The following is a 7762-nucleotide window of genomic DNA, read 5'->3' on the forward strand; positions in this document are numbered from 1 at the left end:
CATGTCCATCTCTCCAACACATCTACCTTCCTACAGGTGATGGAGTTCAGACAAATAGAGCTCCTTGAATCAGCTGGTAGCACGAGCACCCCCAACTAAGAAGGTCGTGGGCAGCAGACACACAGCAGGGGGTGAATGAGACTACTGCCAGCAGGCCTCATCAGCACTCCTTGGTCTGCACTCCCTTACTGAGGGAGTGCTGCACTGTCGCCAGTGATGTCAGTCAGGTGAGATACTAAACTGAAGCCACTCCTGCCTTTTCAAGAGCTTGTTAAGGATTTCCTGCTTTTCTCACTTTGTTAGCAATTTGTAAGTATATCCTTGGTAAATGGGGCAGATTTCATGCTGTACTGAGTCTAACACCTTAGCTGTACCTGTTGAACATCACAAGAGCACGCCATCTTCCTGGTGCTTTATCTTCCGTCCATTCATTTCCAGAGGTTCGAGATCAGAGACAGCTGAGGCAGTTAACTGAACTTTCTTGTGGTTAGTGCTGCCTGTCTCCAGAGAATCTTTCCAAGATTAAACAATGGGTTTGGAGGAGAATGAGGCTCTGATTCTAATTGGGGGTGGGGGGGGGGGGGGGGGGGGGGGGGGTCAGTTTAGCTCACTTGGCTAGACAGCTGGTTTGTGATCCTAGGCCAGCAATGCAAGTTCAATTCCCATACCAGCTGAGGTTATTCATGAAGGTCCTGCCCTCTCAACCTTCTCCCTCGCCTGAGATGTGGTGATCCTTAGGTTCAGTCACCACCGCTCAGCTCTCCCCCTCAAAGTCATCAGGCGCTATGGCTGGTGGCAAATGAAGAAAATCATTTTTGCACACAGCAATATCCCACTAACTGCAATGTTGTAATGATCAGCTATGAGAATCTGTTTAATGTTGATTGAGGGATAAATAACAGCTGAGACATTGAGGATAATTCACCTGCTCTTCTTCAAAATAGCCCCATGGGATCAGAGGGCTGAATAGGCCTCACTTTAACATCTCAGCTGAAAGGTGGCACCCATGACAGTTTTTAAAAATTCATTTGCAGAATGTGGGCGTCGCTGGTTAGACCACCATTTCTTGCCCATCCCTAATTGTCCTTCAGAAGGTGGTGGTGAGCTGCCTTCTTGAACGGCTGCAGTCCTTGAGGTGTAGGTGCACAACTCTCCTGTTAGGGAAGGAGTCCCAGGATTTTGACCCACTGACCGTGAAGGAGCGGTGATATATTTCCAAGTCAGTGTGGTGAGTGACTTGGAGGGGAACCTCCAATTGGTGGGGTTCCCAGGTATCTGCTGCTCTTGTTCTTCTAGATGGTAGTGGTTCTTGGGTTTGGAAGGTGCTGTCTGAGGAACCTTGGTGAGCACCCGCAGTGCATCTTGTAGATGGTGTGTCGGTGCTGGAGGGAGTGAATGTTGGAGAAGGTGAATGAGATGCTAATCAAATGGGCTGCTTTGTCCTGGGTGGTGTCGAGCTCCTTGAGTGTTGTTGGAGCTGCCCTCACCCAGGCAAGTGGAGAGTATTCCATCACGCTCCTGACTTGTGCCTTGTAGATGGTGGAGAGGCTTTGGGGAGTCAGGAGGCAAGTTACTCACAGCAGGATTCCTAGCCTTTGACCTGCTCTTGTAGCCACAGGGTACGCTTCAGTAGCTTTGTTGCGCTCGAGTGAGAATGCAGCGAGGCTGGTAAATAGCAGGACAGGCCAAAAACAAGGACTGCGGCAGGCGCCAACCATTCGCAATGCAACCGACCCGCTCCCGTAGGCGAAATTAGGATCCCACCGTAGCGTGGCGAAAAACCAATAATCATCACTTAAGCCCTATATCCAGACAATTAACAGGAGCCACCCCATATTCAATGGCCTCCCGTGATCCAACCACCTCCCCAGTAAGTGGTTACGCGGGCGCCGATTAGTACTCTTTTTTGAAAACGTGAACCTGGCGGTAGGGCTGCTGTGGGGAGCCGAGTAGGGGAGTTGCCATCTTTGCTCACAGGCAATGAGCCCAGGGGAACTGGGCTTCAGTAGCAAAAATAGGAAGGCAGATTATTATTTGAATGGGTGGAGAGGTGGATACTCAGCATGACCTTGGTCTTGTCATGCATCAGTCGCTGAAAATAAACGCGAAAGGTACAGCAGGCAGTGAAGAAGGCAAATGGTATGTTGGCCGTCATAGCGAGAGGATTTGAGTATAGGAACATAGATGTTTAACTGTAATTGTATAGGGCTTGGTGAGGCCACACCTGGAGTATTGTGCGCAGTTTTGGTGTCCTTATCTGAGGAAGGATGTTCTTGTTATGGAGGTAATGAAGGTTTACCAGGTTAATTCCTGGGATTGTGGGTCTGTCATATGAGGAGAGATTATCGGTTAAGCTTATATTCATTGGAGTTTAGAAGAGTGAGAGGGGATCTTATAGAAACTTATAAAATTCTAACAGGGTTAGACAGGTTAGATTCAGAAAGAATGTTCCTGATGATCGGGGAGCCCAGAACTAGGAGTCAGATTTGAGGATAAGGGGGAAAATCTTTTAGGACTGAGGTGAAGAGAAATTTCTTCACCCAGAGAGTGGTGAATCTGTGGAATTCGCTACCACAGAAAGTAGTTGAGGCCAAAACATTGTGTAATTTCAAGAAGGAATTAGATATACTTCTTGGGGCTGAGAGGACCAAGGGATATGGATGGGAAGGCGGGATCAGGGTATTGAACTTGATGATCAACCATGATCATGATGAATGGCGGAGCAGGCTCGGAGAGCCAAATGGCCTCCTCCTGCTTCTATTTTCCATGTTTCTTTGCTTCTATGCTGCCCCTGTGCTCGGAGAGGGGGGTTAGGGGACAACCAGGGTGGGTTCCTGCCTCGATTCGGGTGGGTGGGTGGCGGTATCGGAGCTGGGGGGGTTCTCTGCTGGGGGGGTGGGGGGGCAACTGCGCGTGGGTCCGTCATGCCAACCCCTGGATCATGTGTTCCCGTTCCGGGGGCAACCCGCGTCCATGCCTGTCTGCCCTGCTGACAAACCATGACTTCCAATGACCGCTATGACTCCCAGTGGCCTTGTCGAATCGGCTGGCGAGCCTTGATTTGTGGTCTGTGGGGCCTCCTCAGGTGGACCAATTAATGTTGGATTGTAGTAAAGGCCTCGCCGGGCCGAGCGCCGGGAAGCTCGTGGCCACACTTAGAAACGTTTTCATTGAATCACGCCCATTTTATTTACATGACTACTCCAGTACAGTTTCTGGTCAATGGTAACCCCTAGGATGTTGATAGTGGGGGATTCAGTGATCGTAATGTCATTGAATGCCAAGGGGCAATGGTTTGATTCTCTTTTATTGGAGATGATCATTGCCTGGCACTTGTGTGGCACGAATGTTACTTGGCACTTGTCAGCCCAAGCCTAGATATTGTCCAGGTCTTGCTGCATTTGCATGTGGACTGCTTCAGTGTCTGAGGAATCTTGAATGGTGCTGAACATTGTGCAATCATCAGTGAACATCCCCACATCTGACCTTATGTTGGGCGGTAAGTCATCGATGAAGCAGCTGAAGATGGTTGGGCCTAGTCCACTCGCCGGAGGAACTTCTGCAGTGATGTCCCGGGACTGAGATAACTGACCCCCAGCAACCAGAACCATCTTCCTTTGTGTTGGCGCCACTACACTTGCTCTTGAGAGAACACCAGCGTTGGCATTGGAAGGAACCACAAGAAGAGGCCTTCCAGGATGTCAAGGCCTTACAATCATTGAGTCTATTGGTCGGGAAGTATGCACAGATCGAGAAAGAAGGCCTTGCTGTAATCCTTGCATTAGGAAATTTCACCAGTATGTCCTTGGCAACGCTTTACAATAATAAAACAATTTTAACGCCAAGCCACATGAACCAATATTGGCGTGCTAGCGTGGCTAAACAGGTAGGTTCTGAGGAATGGCTTAATGGGTAAAGTGTGCAGAGAGATATTGGCCCGGAATTTCAGAGATCCAGGCCCTTGGCAGTTGAATATCCAGTTGTCAATTGTTGGGTGATGAAGATTAGAGATGCTAAAGAACACAGAGTTACAGGAACACAGGCTGGAGGAGGTTGTTGAGATAGGGAAAGGTGAGGCTATGGAGGGATTTGAAAACATGGATAAGATTGTTAATATTGTAGCTGTGGTGATCTGGGAGGCAGCGTAGTTCAACAAGAACAGGATAACAAGTGAAAAAGATTTGGTATAAGTTAGGAAAGAGCTGTGGAATTTTAAATGGCTTCAAGCATGCAGAGGGTAGAATGTAGGAGGTATTTTCAGGAATGCATCCGAATAGTCAAATCTTGAGCTAACAATGAGGATCTCAGTCACCAATGAGAAGAGATGAGATGAGGATGAAGTTGGGCAATGGAAATAGGAGGGCTTAATGATGTCACAGAAATGGTTGGAAATTCATCTTGAGTTTACAAACAATGTGATTGAGTCTCAGACAGTTGGGAGAGAGGAATAGAGTCAATAACAAGGAGGAGACATTGTGCTCGGGACCAAAAACAATGGTTTCTGTCTTTAATGGGAGGAAATGGCTGCTGGTCCAGTACTGGATGCTGGATAAGCAGTCAGTTAATGTAGAGACAGTGGAGGAGTCGAGAGAGTGAAGGGATGTGGTCCAGATATTCAAAACACATGTCCTGCTGATTTCTATTTCAGAATGTGGAAATGGTCTGAATTCAAAGAAAACTGACTCGAGGGCGAAAGTCATGTTGCTTGTTCCCTTTCAGGAATACACGGGAAACTGGGATAAAATGCCAATTGCAGACCTGGTTTAGCACAGGGCTAAATTGCTGGCTTTGAAAGCTGAGCAAGGCAGGCCAGCAGCACGGTTCAATTCCCGTATCAGCCTCCCCGAACAGGCGCCGGAATGTGGCGACCAGGGGCTTTTCACAGTAACTTCATTTGAAGCCTACTTGTGACAATAAGCGATTTTCATTTCATTTCATCAGTGTGAACTGGTGGGGTGTCAGTGTGTGTAACACAGGAACAGTCGGTCACCATTATAAAAAGCTTGCAGGAAAAAAGATCTCTCTCTCTGGATGGAAAAAAAGCTCAGCAACCACCAATGAAAGGAAATAGGACAGCTTTTCACCCACCCTGCAGCATCCAGTCTCTCCAAACTAACTGCCAACATGTCAAAGTCGGCTCTATTGCAATCACCCAATTTAACAGCCACACCATACATCCCTCTCTACTCACTGACAAGCCAATGACTGATTTATATAGATTTCTTACTTTAACTGGACTTTTAACTTTTCTTTTTTTTTTCCAATGTAGAGTACCCAATTCATTTTTATCCAATTAGGGGAAATTTAGCGTGGCCAATCCACCTACCCTACACATCTTTGGGGTTGTGGTGGTGAGACCCACGTAAACACGGGGAGATTTCACACGGACAGTGACTTTTAACTTTTCATCTGGTCAGTGTGTGAATGTGTGTGCTGCTTTCTTTATTATTTTTGTGGGTTCTTTGAGCAACTAATAAACTTACCTTTTCTTTGACTCAAGAGGGCCTGGTTAAATTGGTCCCTTCTAAAATGTAAACAGATTTAAAATGGAAAAGGGTATCTGTTGGCGAAGGGATTCTTTTGAATTTGTTGTGACCAGCTGAGGATAGAGGTTGAATAAAGATCCTAAGACCATAAGACTCAGGAGCAGATTTAGGTAATTTGGTCCATCGAGTCTGCTCCGCCATTCAATCATGGCTGATATGTTTCTCATCCCCATTCTCCTGTCTTCTCCCCATAAATCCTGACCCCTTATTAATCAAGAACCTATCTATCTCTGTCTTAAAGACACTCAGTGACTTGGCCTCCACAGCCTTCTGCGGCAATGAGCTCCACAAATTCTCCACCCTCTGGCTAAAGAAATTCCTCCTCATCTCAGTTTTAAACGATTGTCCCTTCAGTTTGAGGCTGTGCCCTCTGGTTCTAGTTTCTCCCACTAGTGGAAACAGCCTTTCCACATTCACTCTATTTAGGCTTCTCAGTATCCTGTAAGTTTCAATGACATCCCCCCCTCGTCCTTCTAAACTCCATCAAGTACAGAACCAGTCTTCAACCGCTCCTTTTATGACAAGTCCTTCATTGCGAGGATCATTCCTGTGAACCTCCTCTGCACCCAGCTAATTCCTCCTCACCAGGAGCATAACAAAACTGAGGTCTCATTCAGAAAGTTAACAAACTGGGGTACCTTGCCAAGCGGCTGGCTTTAACACACTCTTTTGTATTTTAGGGGTAATTTTAACTTAACCCACCCTGTGACAACTGATAGGATCATTTCAGCTGCTCTATTCCTCCATTCACTTGCATGGAATGTGAATGTTGTAAAACAGGTGGCTGATTGAAATAGTCAGGCAGATTACATAAGCGTTACCCCTGAATATCTGAACCAGCTTATCTTTAAAGGGTTAAGCCAGAAAAGGAATCTTCTTCGGGGCTATGTTTCATGAGAGATCATGGCAGGTTTATGGTTTGGGGTGTAACGAAGTGTGTGTTGTCACTGTGAAAGGTGTGGTGCTTTTAATACACATATCGCATTCAAAGCCTACGCTTCATCTCATTCATGGGCTTTTCAATTTGCAATGAGAGGAGAATTGAAATGGTGACATATTTAGTGAGCACATGAGGAGGGCACCTTCTGTTAATCCCTGGACCTGGCTATCAGTTAACCAGAAAACGTACAGGAACAGGTGCACTCAAATTGTATAGAATGTGTGAGATCCACTGAGAATGACTGGTGTTGCTGAGGCCAAGAGTAGGTGTAATGTGAAAAGTTGAAGTGAATGCCAAGTGCTCCAGCGTGTCACTGATACGTCCCAAAGGGCTTCTCGGCCAATAAATGTTACTTTTTGTCGGGTAGTCACTGATGTTTTGTGAGAACATAGTGTCTAATTTTGCTCACAGTCAAACTTCACAAACAGTAAAGTAATTGAATGAAAAGCCTAATTAAAAGCAAAGTATTGGTGAACGTCTCGATTAAAACAAAAATAAACCTTCTCTCCATCTGTCTTCAGCAGCAACCATTCACTCTGTCTCAAAGTTAACCTGATCCGTAGTCTCATTTCATCTGATGTTTTGAAACAAAACTTTTTTTCTTCCTTTCAAGTGTGAAGGATCACAATCTTCAGAAAATCATGGATACCAACTTCCCTCTGAATCCTCCTTACCCGGGACTTCCCTCTGACCCCATCCCTTCACTAATCTTCCCCTCTCTGACCCTTAACAATTTGTCCTTAGAAAATGCCTCAGCTTCATCCACTTTCACCCCAATCCCCTCGATAAATTTTAAGTTCAGGTTATCACCATTATCACCAGGGACCAAACCAGTGTCAATCAATTATCAGCAGGGACACAGCCGGTGCCAATCCATAACCACTGGGACAAAACTAGTGCCAGTCCATTACCACCAGGGACCCAACCAGTGTCAATTCATTATGACCCGGGATGAGGCCAGTGCCAATCCATTACCACCAGAGAACCAGCCAGTGTCAATCTATTACCACCAGCGACCCAATCAGTGCTGATCTGCAGCCACCAGGGACCAGGCCAGTGCCAATACATTACGACCAGGGACACAGCCAGTGTCAATCCATTGCAACCAGGGACCCAACCAATGTCAATCCATTACCACCAGGTACCCAATCAGTGCCAATTCATTATCACCAGGTACCCAACCAGTGCCAATCCATTATCACCAGGTACCCAACCAGTGCCAATCCATTATCACCAGGTACCCGGCCAGTGCCAATCCATTATCACCAGGCAACCA

Source organism: Scyliorhinus torazame, chromosome 1 (genome assembly GCF_047496885.1).
Source record: "Scyliorhinus torazame isolate Kashiwa2021f chromosome 1, sScyTor2.1, whole genome shotgun sequence".
NCBI classification, from domain to species: Eukaryota; Metazoa; Chordata; class Chondrichthyes; order Carcharhiniformes; family Scyliorhinidae; genus Scyliorhinus; species Scyliorhinus torazame.